This window comes from Trachurus japonicus, chromosome 10, assembly GCF_045865225.1.
Source record: "Trachurus japonicus isolate A0001 chromosome 10, Traja_1.0".
Classification (NCBI taxonomy): domain Eukaryota; kingdom Metazoa; phylum Chordata; class Actinopteri; order Carangiformes; family Carangidae; genus Trachurus; species Trachurus japonicus.
The window spans coordinates 6516069-6536555 of record NC_140916.1 but is presented as its reverse complement, the minus strand read 5'-3'; the positions used below and the strand labels follow the sequence as shown (position 1 = coordinate 6536555).

General features: G+C 38.8%; 1 protein-coding gene across 2 annotated transcripts in view; it reads left to right on the top strand.

The window, feature by feature from the left end:
• The window catches only part of lingo2 (leucine rich repeat and Ig domain containing 2), a 216522-nt gene that overhangs the window by 39809 nt on the left and 156226 nt on the right, over positions 1–20487 (top strand). For both annotated transcript variants that reach the window (XM_085789047.1, XM_085789046.1), the window contains exon 2: positions 3172–3244. The gene's annotated coding sequence lies outside the window, so the exon portion shown is untranslated. The remainder of the gene's footprint in view (positions 1–3171; positions 3245–20487) is intronic.

Genomic DNA, 20487 nt, shown 5'->3' with positions numbered 1-20487 from the left:
TCGCAGGGAAAATCAAAGCAAACAATTGATCACCGGCTGCTTCAACTTATATTTTAAGGCATGGTTTTAGGATTGATTGAACAATGTGACAAAATCAGCAGAACTCCCAAATCCATACATGGGCATGAAAATGTACAATCACAAAAAGCACTTTGGCAAATAAGGGAAGCTTTTGAAAGGATCAGAAAAGGCACTCTGTTTATAGTGGGTAAATACCCATGTGGTGTTGAAATGTTTCCCCTATTCTTCCTGTCTGCACCGAGTCCTTTATTATGAATAAGCATGAATGTTTTAAGACTGATAACTAGTTCAACATGCAGTCAAACAAGAACATTGTTTTTCTCTCTCATTGAAATTTAATAAGAGGACTAAAGGATGGGTCTTAAATGGACTACATGCATTATATTGAAACACTAAATAACCTGAGTTTAGTTCATTCCTTTTGAGACATGACTGTAGTGTACAATATGTGAATTTTGTTTGTACAGTATACAAGATAATAAAGAAGCAGACTTGAAATAGCATCACTGGAAAATGTAACAGGAGGATAGGGAGTGTGCATCCTGTCACACCCTTTACATTATACTGTATTATAGTACTCTTGCTATAGGGAAGGAAGGTGATAGCAGATTGGGTGCTGTGTAAGCCTCAAACCTCAACAGAAATACAAGGTTTCAAAAGTAAATTTAAAATGAACACATAATGCACATTCACTAAATGGTTTTGCTAAAAAACTTTACGTCACAATATGTAACTGTCCATCATTTTTTAGTGTGGGTAGCCCCTGCTGCACAGCCTACCTGCCCTGGTCTTTCCTTGAGACTTGCACGGACGTAGGAAGTACAACCCAGCAGCTCTTTTAAAAAACACATGTGCACTTGTATACATTTAGTGATTACTGGATTATTTTTCAAAACTCTTATCACCATTGGTGCGATCGATGTAACACTAAATAAATATATCATTTTATGGAGGCAGTATATCAGTTTGGCTCATCACTAGGAGGTTTGACTGCATTGCGGCCATTTTGGTCTGCTAATAGGATTTTTCTTTTTTTTCGTGGACAGGGAGGCTGATGTATTGTAAACCTGAAACATCAGTTAACTTTTAATTAGCATAAGTGTGATAAAAAGATAAAATAAAATTGATATTCACAAATATAAATATAGCAGTTGCAAGCAAGGTGTGTATTTTAGCTAAAATGAGATGAAATGAAGATGATATGATATGAAAATATATTTGGTTGTCAGAAGAAAAGGAAATGTGCAAAAATGATAGTACATTGGGTTTCGCTTAAATCCACACCAACATTTGTGTGTAGACAAATATGTGGTGTGAAAAATGTAGTTTAAGTATCAAGAGAGATACTGTAAGCAAGTAGCCAGAGACGAACCAAGTTAAAGTCAGTAAGAGTGATATATTTACAGGTATTTTAGGTCAAATATACAACCACAACGAACTTAGTTCATATATGAACCTGCCAAATGTTTCATCACCTGAGCAAACTGAAACAGAGTCATGAATGTAGGCGTGAGGTGTCTATGAAAACACTGGAACGCACTTGTATGTGAAAGCCTAAATATCCTAGCTTGCAGAAAAAGGGGTCAGACGGCATCTCGGTGTAAGGCCAAATGGCGAAGGTGAAGATCTGAAAATGACCAGAGAACCAATATAATGATACAAAAGGGAGAGCTACAGAGTGTGTAGGTGTACAGGCACATACAGCCAAGTGTGAGCCCAGTGGCAATTTAGCAGTTCTCAGCAAGTTGGGAAGAGCTAATATGAACAGTGTGTTGCTCCGTGTGTGTCTGTCTATGTGTGTGTGTGTGTGTTTGGCAGTGTTTCATTTCATAGAGAGAGTTCTGCTGACCTTGGCATACTCAAGATTTCATCCCAGTGGTTTCTCATCCCTCTCTTCCTCTTCCCTTTCTCCTCGTCCTCTCACCCATACTCCTCCCAAATCCCCTCCCTGGACAGTGCCGTTCTTCACCTTTTGTGATGACGAGCCAGAACGGTACAGTGGAACCAAAGAAAAGAGTGCCAGCATCTCTATCGTTCACCTGAGTAGTTCAGCACAAGGCTGTGATTAAAATGGACAGGATGGTGGTTAGTCTTGCAAAGTGTGAATATAACGGCCTAGATGCAATCATTATGAAGGTTTAATGATAAAATACTGTCAGAAAGGCTTAAGTGAATATACAAATAACAAGTTCAGAAAAATCTCAAACGCAATCTCATCAAATATAAACACGAAAAATAAAACTTACCTATGTGAATGTAAAGTATTTTTATTGTTAGATTCATGAAATGCTTTTGCTAACAGCTTAAGCATCCCACACTGAGCATTAAAACTGTTTTAACACTAAAAATGACATAGGGGGGTTTTGAATGGCACTACACAGAGTCGTATTTCTAGTGTTCAAAGTGCTTCAGGTTGACAGCAGGAGAGGCGACCCAGTGCAGCTGCTAGTCTACCTACAGGGAAAACAACTGGCAAAACAGTTCAACTAAAATGACAACAAGTGCTTTTTGTGTTGTTTGTACAACTCCTGATAGCCGTGTACACACCGAATGTGTACAAAATATCAATGGAAGTAGCCGCTTGTATGTGGGTGATGTAATTCCAGGTTATGTCACTTTTCATTAGGAGTATGTAATTGTCTATTTTCAGGTAATCCCGTGAATGAAATGGTTGATCCAAAACAATAGCCAAGTCTTGTTTAATAAATCATCATATTGCCCAAACCTGACAACTATCATTTCTTGGTATCTGAACACCAATCACAAATTCTGACACCTATAAATGAGCCTGTTCAGAGGAGCTGAATAGTTTTTGTCATTTTTAAATGAGTCCTGTATGATATTATCTCATAGTAAAGCAATACACTCAGACATCAAATTTACATAGCTTTGTATGCATTAATGATGTCTTGTACTCCTTAATACATGGCGGAGCTTGCATGGGAGTTGTATAAGGTCCTGGATTTACATTTATGATTTAGACATCCAGCTGCTGCTCTTATGCAGTGTGATGAAGAGAACAATGAGTGGGATAACACAAGCTTCATATATACTGACACTCCACATGTTCCTCATGTGTCTGTCTTGTGGAATAACACAAGTCATTCAGATGTTGTGTCCTCACAGAGGTCTTTCTATTTTCTGTTTCAGGCTGAGACTGTGTAGAGACCTAACCGCTCTCCTGGCAGAAAGCAGACATGTTCTTTGCCTCTGTTCCAGTATGGTAAGTTAATCTTTTGTGTCTCTATTAGCATGAATAAATGTGTTCCTCAGGGAAAAACAGCAGGGTTTCATGCATGACTTGTTATAGATATAGATTTGGCTATGAATATTTCCAGAGCTATAAATAGACACAGGTCAAGGAGTGCCAGACACAACCTGCTTAAAAGAGAAGCTATTCTCAAAATAAGACGCTTTCCTTTTCATTTTGGGAATGGGTGTGGAAAGCAAGACTGTTTTTTTGCCTTCCTTTTCATGTTTATCTATACGTATTTTAGTTTGAGCAAATTTGAGCACTCTTGGAACTCTGACATGATGTGTCACTGGTTGTGAAAGAGCTCCTGGGATTCATGCACTATGTCATGTCAGAATCCCTCTTGAAAATTGTAGTTATATACAAACGCACCCGCAGGTGCACTGATAGCGGGTGAATCCGTGGGTGGCTTTTCAAAATAATCCAGCAGAACACACTGTTCTTTTTATGTATAGGTTTTTTGAATCTGCCCACAGTCAGAGCAGATTGCGTTTGACGTGTCTTTGTCAACTCAGCATTATAAAATGTTTAAAATTAATATATATATAGTAGGGATGTCACGATTATACATATTCTTGGTACGATTATTGTCAGAGAAATAATCACGGTATTACGATTACCACGATTATCATGCATTAATTAATTTCACAACACTATGAATGTGTAAAATCAAATAGTCAAAATATAATTACATTACTCATTGTTTACACAAAATATTTCAATATAATAATAATATAATATATGACCAATTCGTAATCCTCCAGCGGAAGTGTTTGAAATATACAGGTCTTAAATTGTTATCTATACCAAATGTTTGCGTTTATTTTAATTGTGTTTTGTTTTGCTTTTTTTTTTTTTAAAGCAGATATCAGTGGAATGTTTTTTTTTAATTAAAAATGACACGCTAACATTTAAATTCCTACCAATTCAATATTACGTTAGTTAAATGGACCAGTATCTGTGCATTTACCTTTTTTCTGCGCACATCTGCCGATAAGGTTCCAACATCAAATTTTTGTGAAAGTAACGGTATTCAGGAATCTTTACGATGAATTAATTGTGGCGTTTAATACCACGATTAATTGTGAAAACAAGTAATCGTGACATCCCTAATATATAGCCATACAGTATATAGCTTTGGAAGTGTGGTTGTAGTAGGACTTGAATACACTCAAAACCTTGTGTTGCACAGTCAAAGTAGTATGGCATTTTTCTCTGTATGTGTTGTTGAAAAGCAGTTTCAAAATGGAGGCGCCAACTCTTACACCCCTCGGGCTAAACATAGGTGTGCATGGGTTGGTCAGGGTGATTGCTGCCCAGAGGCACAAATCCAAAATCATTAAAGCTGTTCTCTTGTACCAGTCCGTGTCATTGTGCTTAACATGATAAGAGCAGCTCTCTGTTTCATGCCAACTCCTGTGCATTCAGCAGTCCCAGATTGTCTTGGCGAGGTTAAGAGCAAAGGACATGGCACAATGGGACGGAAAGCAATGAAGCATGTTGCAGCCAATTATTGCAGAATCTTTTGTTAATTATCATATCCCCCCTTTTTTTTAAAAAAACCCCAAAAAACATTGTAAGTGGTAGCCACATTGATACCGTTTATATACTAACGACATGAGCAGGTTGTTTTATTTTAATTGCCAATATAACTAATCAAAGACAGGGTGGAAATGTTGCTTGAAGTTTATGGGGATCTATTAAAAACCTGATAGCTCTGGGGACGGTGACGAGATGGAAGCAGACGTTGCTGTTACTAGCCTGCAGTTACTGGTATTGTGATGACAGTAAAAATGATCTATACCAACTGTAGCTTTTCAGACAGCTTGTGAGTCTTTGAAGACGTATGAAATGCTGAGTGTGGAGCACAGAATAGAGGTGCAAGCTGTAATTTATCTTCCACCTTTAAAGGAAAATCGTACTTGAAATATTTGTGCTGCTGCTACAATGGTGGACATGGCCGGGTTGGACTAGTAAAAGACAAAAGGAAGGAAGGATCATGTTCAGTGGAAGATGTTTCATGAAATACTTTTTTTTTCTAACATCAAGGAAGAATTTGTAATTTCTCTGTGAAGGGAGAAATAACACTTTGCAGTTGTGCAGTCTTTGACAGTGTCTTCGGGGGTTTCTGGTGATGGATGTCAAATGTATTAAGATGTGTTAACTCATAACACAATTAATCAATAACTTGGTTGTTTAGATTTAATTTTGGTACTAACTTTGGGTTTTATTGTCACACATACCGACTCAAGTATAATTTGTGTATTTCAGTGTGATTCCAGCCTAGATAGTCACTTGGAGGCTATCAAATAAAGTTAATTGCCAACATTTGTGTTTGGGTGCCAAAGTGGCTATGAATAGAAATAAAATAAATTGGATTTTGTGCATAAACAGATTTGATGATTAAATTTGATGATCTAAGTGACAGACCGTCAGCGTTTGTGGATTCTATTAAAAGATTACTTGAGGCTAAGGTAGCATCACTTGAAGCTGCCAAGATGCTAATACCTCCCGAAGTTGTTGGAACTCTTGATTTATTTGACAGCCTATGCCCAGTATATGTGCAAGCAGTCTGTGTCTATCTTGGCACTGGATTGGTTAAGTAATTTGTGGTTCTTTTCATGCCATTAGAGGTGGTGCTTTGATCTTTTGTCACATTTTATTTAAACTCTCTGGCAGCCACAGTCAAGAAAGCTTTTTTTAATTGAGAAATAAACTTTATACCCCTAACCCCACTAAAGCGGGATAAAATGTGACATTTTCAAGATGTTTAAGTGCTTGCACATTTAGATTTGTAGACCGCATTGTGCAGTGTGAAGCGGGTATGCAACTTTTAAACCTCAAAGATGTATCTGTGTTTAAGATTGTAACATGTCTTATTCAAAATGTCTCTGGCTTGTCACAGCTCAGGAACTGGAACATGATTCCTCAAATTGATACATGGAATAACAAATTGTGCAGATCCCAGACTGACAGATCCACTAAGCTGCTTATGAGTGATGCATGTTGAATCAGGTATAATTTCTACACAACCATTGAGACGTTTGTTAGCTTGGTTGCAGAGCTGTGAGCCACGGGGGCACATCTTCAGTTTGTCCAATGATTTGGTGTTGGGCCAGGAGCAGCCACTTCCAATAAGGTTAGAGAAACAGTCGACCAATTAGATCTTTGTGTGTAATTTTTACACTTAATTGTACCTGTGAGTTAAGGGGTCTGCAAGCAAAACGGCAATTTCTTATTCTTTTTCAAATCAGTATAATGGAGCATGCTAAATTGTTATAATTATATGGTGCAGATCAGGTTTGAGTCTACAATGAGACCTTTGCTCCATGTAACCCCCTCTGTTCCCTTCTCTCCTTTCCCTATTGAATAAACTTATAAATGCCCGAAAAGGAGGTTTAACAATAACTCAAGATTCAACTCAACATTAAGAAGAAAACCTTCGAAATAGGGAGAAGGACAGTTGTTGTTTTTAGTTTTGAATGCTATTACTATGTTTATTTGACTTTGAGCCAAAAGCCCTGACCTCAGAAGATACTGTACCTTTCTTAAATGTTAATCCAATGTCAATGTATGTGACATACTCCTTTGGAGAAAATAAAAAACAAAATATTACTGAGGTAAAAGTCAAAGGTTTTGACTGATTTTTTAATGGTTTGTAATTGTATATTTCAGCAGATCTCAAACAGATAAGTTCATTGAATCAATCAGTCAATCAGACTTTGTTTGTGTAGCATCCCTCATGAAGTACAAAGGGCTTTACATAATAAAAACAAATAAGAACAAAGAAAAGGCAAATGAAAATACAAAACATTGTTCAGTGATGAACAAACAACTATAACATTGTGGTGAGATGCTGTGACTAATTGTAAATTAATACTAAGAAGCAGAAAAGAAGAAACCTTGGCTGTTGTGATTTGTGTTTTCTGTTTTTGGTCTGTTTTGCTGTTTTTTATTGATACAGTGTGATTCAACCAGTGTTTAGCAAACAATATGTAAGATATTACCTAACGGCTAGTCAGATTAGTCTCTGCAATGCAGGGTCTTTCAGAGTGACACTCTACTCTGTAACTTGAATTTTAGACAACTTTATGTTTTTACTTTGGCCTATTACAGTACAGTAGCTTCACACAGTAAGGTTAAGGACCTCCACTCCCACTGCTTTTAGCATCTAGCAATTTTATTTCAGAGCCTTTATCCCTTGTTCGTGTTCGACTTAACATTTGTTAAGCTTGTCATACGTATCCCTCTTGTCCATCTCTCTTTGTGCCATGACTTAGTCTCAGTCATAGTCATGGCACACAGACAGATTAAAAAAGTCTCAGTGAACGATATTAAACACGCTTTGCCTAATTGATGACGGTCTCATGGAGACTCCCGTGCTCCCAGTGGCCACTCGACTCATTTCATTTCCATCACTCACCCATCCACTTTTCTGTTTTTCATTCATATGGACACATTTCTGCTAAACCAAACCTTGCTTTTTGTATGCACGCAGCATCATCAAATTACACTAATCCCAGCATAGACACCATTACCAACAGTACCTCAGTCCCAGTTCTCCCTGTCAACCTTAAACATCATCAGACGTACCAGGTTATCATCAAGAATACAAATGTCTGCTAACTAAATTTTGTATAACTTTGAAGGGGATCGCTCTGCTGCAGAACTGCAACTGCTTCTCTTTGGTGAGGCTGTAAACAAGGTAACAGATGTGAATCACTCTTTCCCTGCCCACAGCTTTGATGATTAAAGTGCTCATTCCCGCAGCTGAGTTAAGACTATCATGAGGTTTTGTCTGACCAAAAAACAAATGTTTTGATCAAAAAATGTGAACATTGATAACATTAATATTCAGTTATTCTCTCAAAGTAAAAAAATGGATTGACTGGATTGAGCTGTATGCTTTTGGTGCACTGCAGTGGTTGTCTACCTTGTCTCAATCAAGATCTTGATATGCCTGATTAGATTCTAGTTTAAGCACCTTTTTCAAGAGGATTTGTAACATTGCAAAGTGATCAGAGACCCCATACTGTGCATGGCATGTCCCTGTCTGAGAATAACTTGTTTTACATTTCTCACTGCTTTTCACTTAAGTGTCCCTCTTGTTCCATGATGCATGAAGCAACTTTATTTTTTTTCCCCCGTCAGTCTGGATTGGCACCCACGCCTCTGTGTGTATGTGTGTGTGTGTGTGTGCACAATAAGGACCACAATCTTCGATTTTTCTTTAAGATAGGTTTAATGAAGTCCTGGGCACAAGCAGCAAGAAGATAGGGACAGGGCTGTCTGGTGTTGTAATCCTGTCAAAGAAAACAAGTTGTTTTTTTTATCAAAGTGGATTTACCATATCTGGACTGTGGTGAAGACAATACAAGAAAAGACTTCATAGCAGCCCTCATAGTTCAGTTTTCATCAAAAGATAAAACACTGTGAAATATAACAATAGGCATTGCTATGTTTTGCAGCATGCACATTCGCAGGAGCCTGTATACCTAGAAATGAAAATAAAAATGACTCGACGTTACCTTGTTGTTAGTACACCTAAAATCCCGGAGCCAACCTTGGAACCTAACACTGACATGGAATCTGTTTGATGCCACCTGCTGCATACCTGCTCATGCAAACCTGCATGTAGTATTAGAGTCTCTCTTTCAACACATCATCATCACTTTCCAACCTCGGTCCCACCAGGGGCCCAGCAGCAGCTGTAGAGCATAAGTTGCCACATCAGAGACTCCTCTGGAGAACTGACAGTCAGCAGCATCGTGCCATGGGGTGAGGAGGTGGCAGAGCATGAAAGGATGCATTAGATGGTATGCAGATCAACAGGAAAGCTGAATAAGGTTCGACTTTACATTGCCACTAAGCTGTAAGCAGCTGAGAGAGATGGAGACAGTGGGTGTGTGAGGGAGGGAGGGAGAGGGAGAAGGGCCAGAGGCCGGAAAATGAAGATGTCAAAAGGCATTAAGCTCAGGAATATCCTTGTTAACATCCTCACCTTTGGAAAGTAGTTAGTCCTTTTTACTTGTAGCAGTCAAGGTGAATGTTTATATTGTGTTTTGATGACCGATCATCAATTGTTTTGTGCAACGACCATGTAACGTGTGTTTGCAAAAATGGATTGAACACATGTAAGAGCAAGTTGGAGCGTTTGACAGTTGTTCTCAACAGTAACTTAGGAGTGACTGTGCCAGAGAAGTGATTATTGATCTTATCGATCTGACACAGCTGAATTTATGGCTCATACCTGCTGTTGTTTTCTCTCTGATGTCTCGAGCTGCACATCACTGCTGGTGCCGGTTCTGCAGTGTTTCGCTTCACCGGTGACAGAATGTAGCAGAACTCTGCTGCCTGTTGGGTGAGATGTGAGTGCGTAGATATGCAAGTAACGCATAAATTTGAGCTCCAGTGATAACAGAGTGGAGCCACATTGTGACAACATTAGGGCGACGTGACAGCATAATCAATCACTGCAGAGAGCTGCAGCGGACACCGAGATGATGCATTGTTAGAACTTTTTAAACCAACTAATGAGACACATTTCAGCTGTATGACTGTTAACACTGTATCACTCAACTGAGGAAATTATAACATCCACTCATCAGATGGAGGCCGACTAGATTAACCTTTGCATCCTAGTGTTTCCATACTGCATCAGTTGTGGTTAGAACTGGGAACTGATAGATTGTTGTCCATTCGTCACGAGTAATCTGTGATACTTTTATCACCGACTCGTTCGGCTATCTCCAAATCCCTCCTCTGTCTTTCAAATGCCAGTTGATTTGTATTCCCTGCATATTTTGTCGTTTTTGTTTCCAAGGCAATAAAGGAGGAGGTTTGATAGCGAGGACCCAATGGCTGACATTTGATTGACAGTGCAGCGTTCCAGGAGAGAGGCAGAGAAATTATGTGAATATTGAACATAAGGACTAATCCTGTTCCTTGTGTACTTCTGAACACCCTCAGCCGTGGATAGAGCAGCAGAAAAAAAGTGTTTAAACATTATGTTGGACGTTTGAGTTAATTGAAGCACATTGTTGAGAATCCATCAACAGGGCTGACAGACTGTTGAGACTGTTTGATTCTGTGTGAATATTGGGTATATTGAATGAATATATACAGTATACTACACAGTTGCTTCTTCCAGAATGAACTCAGTAGCTGTTTCCTCTCTGCATGGTGAGAATTAAACACTGCATTTCTTGTTAATGTGAAACCACCAAATGTGTGTATATTTTCCCTTAATATGGAAAACAAAGATAAAAGGTGTTTGATTGTTAACATTGATTACCAAAGACATTCACTCCATTAGCGTAGTTAACTTGTCTGGCTTAGGCCCAATTGCAACCTTTGGGGCTGTACATTCTGTGCAGATGTTACAACAAGAGAAAAAAAGCAGTTCACTCAATGAACTCCACTTCACTGAGCTGCAGCACCTTAAATAAGATGTAAGGGCACCTCAGTCAGCCGTCTACCTTCCCAGCCATTGCTCTGTGTCTCATTTCCCAGTGTATTGATGTCTTTAAGTGAGCCTCTCAAGTGCCTGGAAGGAGTGAATGCTATATACTGTAGATTGATCTCAGTTGGTTGAGGCACATTTGACTGGTGTAGCTTAACAGTTGACCCATGTTTGCTATTTCAAATATTAGTACTGGAATGAAAGATTTTTGAAGGACAGCGTAGTATCAGTACTTTTGGTTTAACCATTGCAGGGCTGCAAAATCTCAGTATGGCCAAAGTGCAGGAGCTGCAATGGTTTTATTTTGTGTAAAGGTAAAACGTGAACATTATTGGGTTTTTTAGCGCCAAAAGTGTTTTATTGCTACAGAAACGCCCTGGCCAACAAATCATATCCTAACCCTCTCAAGATAAAAAGGGATACGGTTGATTTGGACAAAACACAACAATTCCAATTGATATTATAATTGTGTATTGCAGTTATGATTTCCTGCCTTATAATTGCAATATGATGATTTTTTTGCAAGCTATACGATTGACTGGTTATAACTTCCAGCAGCAGCTCAGTGCACAGAAATCTTGCAGATACAATTCAGGAGCTTGAGCAAAGGCTCACATCATCAGACAGGGATAAAATGTGATTCAAGTGTTTGGGATTTTTTTTTTTTTAAATCGCAGAGTGGCATTTTGTGGACGGAAATGCTCTGTTGATGAGAGAGGTCTAAAGACAATGGCCAGACTGATTGGCGCCGCTGTTTACAACTGTGGTGAGCAGAAAAGCATCTCAGCAAGAACAACATATCAAACCTCCAGGCTAAAGACCACTTTGGGTTCCTCTGCTGTCAGCCAAGATCAGAAATCTGAGGCTGCAGTGGGCACAGGCTCATCAAAACTGGACAAGTTTTGATTAAAGATTGATTAAAATGCAGGTTGCGTTTGTTGCCGCTAATGCACACATATGGTAGCGCCACGATTTTGACATAAACAGCATGAATCTATGGACCCCATCTGCCTTATGTCAACAGTCCAGGCTGGTGTTGGTGGTAATGGTGTGGGGAATGTTGTCTCAGTATTGTTGCTGACCATGTGCAGCCCTTTATGGCCACAATTTACCATCTTCTAATGGCTCCTTCCAGCCTGATAATGGACTGTGCCACAAAGAAAAAAGCGATCTCAAACTGGTGTTATTGACATGACAGTAAGGTCATTGTACTTCAGTGGTCTTTTGAGCCACCAGATCTGAATCCAAATGAGATTGGCAACATGAGTATGCATCTGACAATATGTGCAATCCTCAACATGTAGCAGAATCTCAAAGGAAGATGTCCAACATCAGAGTTGACGGTATTTTTGGAGCAAATAGAGCTCTGAATCAATATAGCTGTGGTGTTCTCAGTAAAGTTATTTTTAGTCTTTCAGTTGAAGATAACAAACCAAACTAAACATGACTATAACATATTGACATTCCTTTTTATTATATACAGTACATATATTTAATAAATGTGCTTTTCTGTACATTCATTGTCTAGATGGAAATTTTACCAATTGCAGGCAATGGACTTTCAGGCATTATTGTTAAATCAATTTACAGACAAGAATGCCTTAGTGAGTTGAGGGCAAGGACGATCAATTGACACAAGAAAAGTCTGTAATAATAGTACACTTAAAGACCCCCTCCCATGAAAATCGTGTTTTTCGTGCTTTTCACATGTTCCTTTGGCATTTTTCTTAGGTTAGAGGACATATCAGCAGAAAAGGAAGTGCAAAATTGCATTTCTGAGTTTGGCACAGGTTTTGTGATTTTGGCTAAAAACTTCATAATCACAGTTTAAAGACCACAGAGAATGTTTTAAAATAACCAAAAAGGGTCGCAGGAGGATGTGTGGCCACAGTTGGCTTTGGCTTGGCCTCATATGAAAGTGCTATTTCAAACAGGAAAAAAAGAGATAGAAAGTTCAAGGTGGTTCAGTAAAGGGAGTTACTTAAAACTGTGGTCCACAATTTGAAAGATTGATCATTATTATTAATGTCATTTAGACAGTGGTTATGGCCCTATATAGTACGACCTACACAATGTGAAGAGCAAATGGAACAGAAAAAAATCCATTCTCTAGCGGCTGCAGTCCTGCAGAGAAATTGACCAATAGGAGCCATGCAGTCCACCATTCATCCTATTAGCCATTTTTCTACCACTTCAATGAGTTTAGAAACATTAATTTAAGGACGAAAGCTCTGCCAAGATATGAGCCTGAGGAGTGATGCTGATGCAGCAGAGTTTTTGTTGAACAGGTAATGTTTAGTTTTTATTGTGGAAGTTGCGACTGTGAATCTGACATTTTTACTCCGCATTCAAAGCTGGCGCCATGTTTGGTTTCTGCTGGCAGGCTCGTTGCTCTGCTGTGCAGGAGAGGGTGTGTGTCGTTAGGAGGCTCGGAGGGGAGGGACATACAAGCTCAGAGGGGAGGGGCGTGTGTGTGTGTGTGTGGGAGGGGGGGATGCTTTTTTCAAATCTTTCTCATCGTCTTTCAAAACGTAGACCATAGCTTTAATCAAAGTCAAAGGAGAATCAATGCTGTTGCTGTGCAAGTACGGTATGTGTAGAAGTGAACTGAGTAAAGGGACTGCATTGATAAGTGTAGGGAGTTAGGTGAACAATGAAGAGATTGTGTGATGTTGGATCCCTCTTAAAAGCTGCACTGGACTTCTGCCAGATTTTTCTTCCCCCTTAAAATCAGCAAGCTTCTTCTTGACTTTATACATTAAATCTAATCAAATAATGGCTCTCATACCGACTGTGTAGCCTTTTAAGTAAAGAAATCCGTTTAAATCAGGCACCATGTTGAGGCATGATGGGACTTTATTTACTGTAAGCATGTACATGCTCCACAAAAGCAGTGATAGAATTAGGCTTTCCAACATGAAGACAGATTGATTCTCTAACCCCAGTGGTTTATCCTTTTATGGTGTGTAAACATATTTTTATTTATAACCTGTCAAATGTATTGGATTTGGTGGGTTTTTCTTTTTTTTTAGTCGATTCATTATTTGTTCGTAGTAATTTACCAGAGGCACAGATGTGAGGTTAATTCAAACAAGGATGGAGGAAATACACTGCCACCTGGTCAAATCATTCTTTCTGCACTGGATTCAAAATGTCTTTCCTTCATTAGTACGAAAAGACAATCTGGAAGATGCAGAATCTCAAGAAAACATTATGATGGTCTTATCCCAACTGGCTGAGCAACAACAGTGATTACAGAAGAGGCTAGAAAAGAAATGCACAGATAGAGAAGCAGGGGGAGTGCTCTGGAGAGTGTAGGCAGCTGGACTGCAGTAATTAGTCAGTGCAGCTCTTTGTGGTTAAGGGGCAGTTGACCACTGGCCTTGCTTGCTTAGAAGAATGGCAGAGGTTCTTCCCTCTCTCAAATATGACTGTGATTAACATCAGCAATTACCTGCAGAAACTGCACACCCCTTTCTTCTTTTAAACAATGGGACATGGATTGCCTGTAAGGTGTGGATAGCCTCAAGCACAATGGGCCTTCTATGTTACTGTCGTTATCTGTTCATACGATTAAGTGATGTCGATAACTACTTAAGGACTTAAAATGTATTTGTAAGTTTGTCACCTTCCCCGTTCCTGTTATTTCTGCCAGGAAATAGTTATTAAGATTAGTGAAACCCATCACACTGACACAAGTGTTGCTCTATTTTCTAAGCTTTTATTAAACAATCTACCATTTAAAATGAACACATACAGCAAAGCAGTGAGGTGGATTTAAACGGAGCCCAACCCTTCTGTCATTGAGACACAAGAGAGTTGTAAGTCGAGCAGAAAGCCTGTTTTCCACAAATCCAAAATGTGTGTTTGTATAATATTTGTGTGTTATCTGTTTATTTTACAAGTAATGCTCTCTAAAGTAAACGTTTTATCTGTGCAGTGTGCACCAATTCCATCCAACGTTTGAGAAATGCTCTGATCCCTACATTTATGTCTTCTGTCATTTATGGTTGAGCTAATGAGCTAACCCCTTGACACCTTGTGTGAATTTGTTGATGTTTACCTCCTCAGAATTGGAAAAGGTAGTGGAGACGAGTGTAATATGCACATTAATGAGCATGTCACGCGGACAGCAACTAATTACAATGACGCATTTTGGGCCTCATTTGGTGATGGTGTCAGCAGCAACAGCCTCCCGGCCATTTGAGTGCCCATGTTAGTCTAAATTACCATAGAGGTCCTCGGAAAGTTCTTCTTGTCTGAAAGTATATGTGTCTCTGTCAGAGAATAAAGGCAGGAAAGATTTGCCTTTTCTTTTTTTTTTCTCCTTACTTTGTGCTGGAGAAAGTTACATGAGCATGTCCCTTTTGTGGAGCGGTATAAAATGCTTTTATCAGCTCATGTTAGGGCTAACCTGAGATTTTTGAGATCAAACCAGTGTGCTGGATCTTGTGTGAATGACATTGTTACCAATGGATTTGTTGATCCTGTAGTTGTCTGCCAGGCAGTATGCTTGCTGATTACAAGGACCTCTGTGTCTTTATTCATAGCAAAAAGTAGAAAAAGAATTGAGGCAGCCATATCACAGCAGGGCATAGTTATATGAGCTATTAAAAATGTATGCAGGGCACTCTGCACAGCAGTGCTTTCGTAAGGTAGAAAAAAAGTCTTGCTGTACTCAATAGATGCTTTATTCATCAATAGCTGTTTAATGTATTTACATCCTGTAATTGTCTGTTGCTAATTGGTCCATCTTTGCACAGAGAATTCACAGGAAGGGGTTCAGGAAGATACTGGACATGATGTTCAGGAAATAATGGATTTTTCATTACATGTGAAACTGACTTCCTGCTTGGGGCTGTTTTCGGTCCTCCTAAGAGATAGTTCCTGCTCAAGGCATATTTGCTGCCCTCTATAGTCAATATATTTAGTATTGGAAGGGGACTATATAATTGATACCATTTCTGCTCCCAGCAGTTACCATCTTGTCAGTGCCTGACTGTGCCAAACCCTGGCTTTTTATTTTAAAAAAATGGGTAGAGAATGGGTGAGTGTGCAGCTGAGAGTGCAAACTGGTTTATGGCACTCACCCATCTGTCACTCAAAACAGCATGCCCTAAATTATACAGAACTTGATTGAATTTGAAATGGGTGAGTTGTATTAAAATGCACCACCCATACAGTTATCATGAAAGAGGAAAATAACAATTTTCATTTGTGCCAAGCTGTGAACTATGTTTATTTTAGTGAGAATCGACTCAGCCTCACTCAGAGCCAACCTTCCAAGTCGACACTTGGATGAACTGCGGTTTTTGGTATCTCCCGGTTGGCTTCATTGTTCAGCAACTTGAACCAAATCCTCACCTCAAAGCATTTAAAACTAAACGTTTTTTTTGTTTTTCTGTTGTTGTCTTTTTTTCATTTTTATAACTTAATTAACTTAGGGTATAATACTTAAGTTTAGACTCTGCTGTGGGTAACTTTGAGCAAATGGTGAAGATGTGATTTGAATGTGCTCCTTTGGGAATGACAGGCTGGCAGAGATTGAGAGACAAGTGTAGTCTTCTGAGATCAGTATATCTTAAAGGAGCTGCAGTGGTAATTATTAGGTGTAAAAAAGAAAGATATATGTGTCATAAATGTGTCTGGGGGCACTGACACAAAGACCTGCAACTATTCTTCCATGATTCACACCCAACTTTTGCCTTGTTCAACCTATTTGATGTAGCTGTAGCTTAAATATTCAGGTTAGTTTGGATCAGTGAATCGTCACACCACTTAACCAAGTTGCCTAAGTAATTCAGATCATTTTTCACAGGTCATACAACTCTGGCAAGTAAATTATTAATATATGGAAAGTTCAGTCAGAGGTTTCTAAAGAACCAGATCCTCATTGCAGCTGTAACATTAGTCATAAGTATTATGGGCAATTTAGCTGACAAACATGCTCCCCGAAAGAGCAAGGCCAGGAATGATTAAGCTCCGTGGCTGGATAATGAATTAAAATCCTTAATAGCAGAACAAGATAGCATGCCAAGATGCCAAATGAATCCCTTGCAAGTAAAAATGCTATTCTGACACATAGGCTACTACAAACTGTGGGACACTGTCTCCAGAATTTACAGGTAGAAATGGAAAGCATACTTCAGGGTCCACCCAGAATATTGTTATATGGTCACATTTGCATTTGGGCTTTGTCTTTAATGTGATAATATATTACATTCTTATTCAGTAATGGTAGCAACATACAGTGTTGGAATTGCTCTCTTGACTGTGTGATATAGAATATCAACAGACTTAAACTCGAGCCAGAAATTCATATAATAAAATGTTGCATAGTATTAGAGAAAGCCATACAGTAATGCTGAGTCAAATCTTAAAAACTTTGTATGCAGACCATATGTAATAGGCTTTGATTTACAATAACACTACAAGCTATTGCAAATGAATTACACAGAAATGCATTTAGAGTGCATTAACATCTCACACTGATGTTTGTGCTCTCAGCCTGGCTGTCTCATTACCCCCATGCCTTTGGCTTTTTCAATGAATTTCCCATCTTACTTAACAGACTATGCAGCCTTTGCATGGAGTCGATTTCACAGACAAATTACAAATATCTGTTTTGTTAAGTTTTCCTCGTCATAATGTTAGACTCAGTTGTGCAGTAACTTGTGAGATAGACGCACAGATTTTATTCTTCTAGAAAAATTCTGTCTCTTACTCTTTCCCCGTGAAGCAGGAGGAAATGTATACCAACTGTGACAGTGTGAAATAGCTAAGGTGGAAAATGACAATCTTCATTGTCATTACAAGGGAGCAGAGGAGTATTTCCACAAATGAAATCATGAATCAGATTATTTTAGTAGGTCTTTTGATCTCTCCTGACAGAGCTTTCATTCACCTAAATGACTATTTGCAAAAAAAAAAAGAAAAATGCGTCACCTTAAATTCTAAGTTCTTTTGTCACAGAGAATTAAATGAGAAACAAGATGGTCGTGGCCTTTATCTTTTTGTTACTCGAGGCTACAGTATGCAATTTTTATTCTTTTTTTTTTTTTTTTACCTTTTTGTTCCAAAATAAATTTCATTGGGAAGAAGTGCTGTCAAAGGCTTCTGTAACCCAGACTCATTTAGATATTCCGCTCTTAGGTTTTTGAGTGAGCCTCACCTGTCTAATCAATCAGAGAGGGCCACAGTCAGGGGCAGGAGCTTGTGCCTCTCAGTCAATACATCAACATGCTCCAGGTGTCCTACTCCTTTTGAAATGAAACTTCAAGCTGAAGTGCTAAGATGTCACTGTGGCTGAAGCTCTTGATTCCTGCATTATTTGCCCTCGAGTGTCATGTGCATATTGGAGCTGTACGAGATTTTGTTGTGCTCATGCTTCTTCAGACATTGGTTAATTCCTACCTCTGTGTTTATCAAGATTAAAGAAAAGTTATCTAGAGGGTAAGCCCCTCCATATATATTGAGTAGTTATTTAGTCATTAAGGCATGTTTCCTCTATTGTGTTTTTTTTTTTTTTCCGCTGTTAGTATATAATTATTCAAGTGAAATCGGTTTAAATCTAATCAATAAATGAAATCAAACATATAAAGAGGGGGAATCAATGCGTTTCCTCCCTGTGATGATGATGAAAACTGGAGCAAAGCCCCACTGGCTTTCGGTCATGCTCACTATTGATTGTGTGGGCCCACAATTTACTTTTGTCCCAAAGCAAGCTTTTCACCCCATTACGCTCTGCTCATGGCTCTTTGGCCAGAACCAGTCTTGGTTTCCATCATCATTAACACCTGCCTGGTCATTAAATTGAGCAGCCAGATAAAGGGACAGAGATTATAGATTCCATCATTGCTCTACGCATTGCCCCAACTAATGATTTGTGTAAAGGTCTAATGGTTAGAGTGGCAAAAGGCCAGTCAGTACCAAAAAGACACAAGCTACAACACTGGAACAAGTGTCAGTGTGCTGCATTGTTTGTTTTTTTTTAACTTTCACCTTTGACAGTCATTACAAAACAAGAGCCCCTTACTGATCAATGAGGCCTGAATCTACCCATGCAGTTCATTCTTAAAATGACTGAGCTGTAAGTCAGTAAAACAGGATGTGTTTACTCACCTGAAGCACATCAGTGTTGCCTGAATAATGACACAATACATTTAAACGACACTTTACCTGTAAGACATGAAGCTACCCCTGGGCAGGCTTTCGGTGTGTGCTGCCTTCCACAGATGATTCAGGTAAAATGAATGTCATAATACAGTAAGTACTGCTTTCCATGTTTATATAGTTGCTGTTTTAAAGTTAACACTGCAAAGAATGCATTGGACTGTATTAAATATTAAATATACCAGATATTTGGAGCAGTATACTACTATGACTTACTATGCTGCTTATAATACCCTATAGACCGAATCGCCTTGTTGTTTACAACTACTTCCGGGTAGAAAACCAGCACGTAATTTGAATGAGAACAGTAACAAATATTTTTCACGCCCTGTCATTGTTTAGAACAAATCTCAAATGATTGAAGAAACATTACTATTTTGGTGTGTGTGTTTTGTGTTGCTATGTGTTGTATTTATTCAGTTTGGGGGAATCACAGTGTGTAGAAAGCATCAGTGGCTGCAGCTGACAGGGACAGCTAACGGCGGTAGCTAAGCTAATGGCGGTAGCAAAGCTAACACCAGGACGTCAACTGTTAAAACCCTCCCATTGTCGGACACGACATTAAACTACTCCAGTAAGCTCAATCATGTTGTAACTAAGATATCCGCTGGAGAAAATATTTTTTCATGGACCGTTTATTGAGTCACTGAGTTATTAAAGTTAAACAGGTAACCGTTAGAAAAATGTGCACACATAAAGTTTGTCCAATCATTGGTTCTATAAACTTTACAAACATAAGATTAGTCTAAATGGTGATATAATGACATGAAAAATGAGATATATATAAGCAAAACTCTCGTTCGTCACTATTGTTCTCATGCTGGTTTTCTACCCGGAAGTATGTAAACAACAAGACGATTCGTTCTATACACATTGATCCCTCTGATGGATTCAGAGGGAGCTAAGACTTAGAGTCGTATATAGTCTTGATCAATGCATTCCTCTCTGCAAAGGAGTGCTTCCAAAAAGGCAAGCAATAGCAGTAAAATAAGAGCACTGACACATCAGGAAATAAATTAGGGTCCTTGTCTAGATGGACTTAGCCCCATGTATCACTCAGCAGTAGGATAAGACACGGAGTAGCTTGAGAAGATCTGGAAGAAAAGGTCAAGCTTAAGAGATTACCATTTCTCACAGCTAAATCCCCCTGCTAAATAAGTGGAACCTCTTGTCAACATAAACCAAATCAAATGAAAACATTTGCCTTTTCAAGAAGACAAAGGAGGAGGTGGAACATGACTGGAACTTAAATATTTATATTTTTTATTCATGTATTTACTTAATGTACTACTGCAGTTAGTAAATACTGTCACACACACACACACACTCCCAGAATCCAAACAGAGAAGTCACAGGAACATTGGATTATCGATATTTAAGATTGTAGGAGCATTGTGTAACTGTGTAGATTAGTCGAACTGTGAATGTTTCAACTGCTCTCCTCTCTGCTCTGTCTGTGTATTGATTCTCAGGTTTGATTGAACAGATGATCATGTTAATGTCTGGTTGTTATTTACTGAAGAAATTGTATTTATAAATAGAAAGTAGACCAAAAAAAAGCAGAATGGCAGGATCTGCC